The sequence below is a fragment of the Haliotis asinina genome, chromosome 12, assembly GCF_037392515.1.
Source record: "Haliotis asinina isolate JCU_RB_2024 chromosome 12, JCU_Hal_asi_v2, whole genome shotgun sequence".
Classification (NCBI taxonomy): Eukaryota; Metazoa; Mollusca; class Gastropoda; order Lepetellida; family Haliotidae; genus Haliotis; species Haliotis asinina.
Genome location: NC_090291.1, coordinates 15,033,038 through 15,036,275, shown reverse-complemented (window position 1 = coordinate 15,036,275; position 3,238 = coordinate 15,033,038). Strand labels below are relative to the sequence as shown.

The 3,238-nt window shown below is 42.9% G+C and overlaps 1 pseudogene; it reads right to left on the bottom strand.

The window, feature by feature from the left end:
- Positions 1-204: 204 nt before the first annotated feature.
- Positions 205-1,144, bottom strand: LOC137257391 (uncharacterized; annotated as a pseudogene).
- Positions 1,145-3,238: the final 2,094 nt, after the last annotated feature.

Here is a 3,238-nt window from a genome sequence, read left to right as displayed (position 1 = left end):
CATGGTCCAGTGCACAGGAAATCCCCTGACCCTTACCCCACGTGCACTGAATGGACTAGTCCGACTAGTTGATCAAGTTGAATAAAACTACATGAGGTACACGATCAACCGTTTATTGGCATAACAATATTATAAATAAACATGTAATATATCAATATTAAAAAAAAATACATGGTATTGATTTTATAAAATTTTGTTCTGTCATTAGGCAAGTTTTAGGAGGTGGCCGACAGCATCTAGGAATTCCTTTGGTGTTTTCTGCCTGGTGAGTAGCTTGTCCTTCAGTCTCAAAAGTCGATTCTCTGTCTCCCTGTAGACACGTTTTCTTGTGGGTGGGGCTGCTCCATATTCAAGTTAAGCAGTCTTTGCCTTGTCTGCTGCCTCAAACTTATCAATCACTTCAGTGAATCTGAAGATATTCGGATGGCAATGGGGCAAGGTCTGGTTGAGTCTGCTGTGGAATCCCTCCAAGTTGTTGTTGGTGCGGAGTCCGACTGTCAGGTGATGATTCCAAAGCTGGATGGGAAATCTGGCGTCATCGTCGACCCACGTGGAGGTGTCTCCATTGTTGTAGTCGTTGACGACAGTAGCTTGAGGCACATCTGGGGCTGACTCCATGGCATCAACCCAAGTGTCCTGGACGACATCTACGAGCAGAAGGGCAAGGCCGGCAGCTCTTCTGATCCATGTCTGGACAGCGGGGTTTTCCTTGTACTGAACGGTCAGTCCGAGGTCCTAAACCTTGCGCCCAATGGCTTGGCAATAGTAACAGAAGCATCCCTTCAATTCGATACCAGGAAACTCACTTTCTACTGCACGGATGGCACTTATCTCAAAGTCAGTTTGAATACGGGCGGGTGCTAGGCGATTCAGTTTGTGTTGCACTTCAGTCTTGAGACGTCTGAACAGTCTAGTGTAAGTTGTGGACTGGCGGTCGTGCTGTCTTCTGGTGCATGGTTGTGGTCCGTGACATTCGTAACAAAATCACCCGGCGTTGATAATCTTCCATTGCATGTGGACTTCACACACTTCCAGTGTATACAAATTTGCCGGACAACATTCTTGTTGTACACATAACCGTCTAGCAGACTTGTGGGATTCCTTTCTGTGAGGTTACAAACTCTACTTTTCTTATGCCAGCCATTTTGCATATTCCTACTGCAGGTTCACATAGGTTATATAACACAGTTTTAATCTCTTATAAAGTGAGAAGACTGACGTTTTCATTAGCTAATTAATTTATGTCTCCACTGATTGGTGAGCTTGGATGATGTAGTTACTGTATACGTATAAAAGGTTTGCATCTTATTTATTAAGTAATAAGCTGTTACTGAACCTCTACTCCCAATTACTCCCGCTATAATCCCACCCCTGGACTGTTCCATTGTGCCTATAGGTACGTGCATACTTCTGCCTTGACTCTGACGTTTTGGCATGTAGAAGTTTTGGGAGATAACCATACGGACAACGCTGATTCTCCTCGTCTGGATAACCAATTTTCCAGTTTAACAACATGGCGTACCTTTCATTGAGATATCGATCTCAACACAATCTCGTTGAAATTAGAACCTTTAATAAGAAATATTGCCATTTCATGGAGAACTGAGGACAACACCATACAAGGTCGTCTTAAGTGAACCAGGAGTGAATGACGAATGTTCCCTTTCCTAACGTCATTAGTGACCAACTCGTAGAATGGTGCAACCTTCGTTATAAATTATTCGGAAAAATTCGTTCAAGCTCGTTTTCGAGATCCAGGAAATATGATCTGCTGAATGTAAATGCTCTGCTTCGGCTGCAGAAAAATAATTAAACGTTTCCCTGGCTCATCTTTTCAAAAGTGACGAGGTCGGTAGGGCTTTTTCTTAAATTTTTGATACAGAAAAAGTGACGAGGGAGGAGCACATTTTTGTTTTTTATTTTTGTTTTCTTTCATAAATACAGCTTGGGAAGTTTAGCTCGTGTTAATGGGTTGTCACACTCGTTCATACAGGCACTCATTCTAATAGCAGACAAATGGATGATCTGGACCCGGCCAAGTCACTTTTTTTAATAGCAAGAAAAACTTGTGTACGTGCACAAATAAAAGTAACGCGCCGATGCCCGAGAAAGAGTTCACTTGGGTTTTTTAGCCTCATATTCGTGCTCAGAATGTATAAGTCTCGACGCTAACCGGCTGATGAGAAGGTTTCAAAAGGAGAGGTGAACAGGATGTGCGTTCACAGTGCGTTTTTAATAATCCTGTTGCCAGAGAGAATATCCTGAAGGTGAGGTGTCAGGACAAATAGGATCCCTATTGGCAAGGTCTCACAAATTATTATTATGTGTATTAACATTATCACCATCATTGCATTGTCTGGATCCAGTTTGACACGTCATGATGACAACCGACATGCATTGAGAGTCGTTGATTGGCCAGCACACGGACCTTGATTAAACTTTCGATTTCTACTTAACCCGCGGGAAACTTACACCAGGAACTGTTTTCTATTAAAAGGAATCAAATGCGGATGTAAGAGTTTGAAAAGTAAGGAAATACACATAGGGTGTACACAAGAGGTGTAGCTATGACTGATTGTCAGGAAATGGTGTCTCATGTGGGAAAACAAAGGGAACGGTCATTTTCACAGCCGTGTGTGTGAGTGTGAATGAGTTTAGTTTTATGCCACACTCAGCAATATTCCCGTTTTATGGCGGCATCTGTAAATAATCGAGTCCGGACCAGACAACCCAATGATCAACAGCATGAACGTCGATTTGCGCAGTTCGGAACCGACGATATGTGACAACCAAGTCAGCGAGCCGGACCACCCGATCCCGTTAGTCGCCTCTTACGACTAGCATGGTCGCCTTTTATGGAACATAGGTTTCTGAAGACCTATTCTACCCCGGATCCACTGGTCGTGTCTGAGTGTGTGTGCGAGTGCATACGTTCATGCCAATCCCCGATCAAATAAAAGTAAAAAACACTTAGTATATGATATGTTCGAGATATTTTGGGAATTCTCTCCTCCGCTCCTGGTACCAATCACTAATACAGCCGTGTGATGGTGCGTGCGCGCGTGGGTGAGTATTTTCATGACCCTCCCGAACAGATAAAATTCAAAACCACTTAATATTTGATATGACATTGTATAATATATACTGTCGTATTTCTAGCGATCCTTCGCTCATTCATTCTGGCCCACCGGTTCAAGTTTTTGAGCAAGACTAAATTATTGTTTGCAATATGAATTGC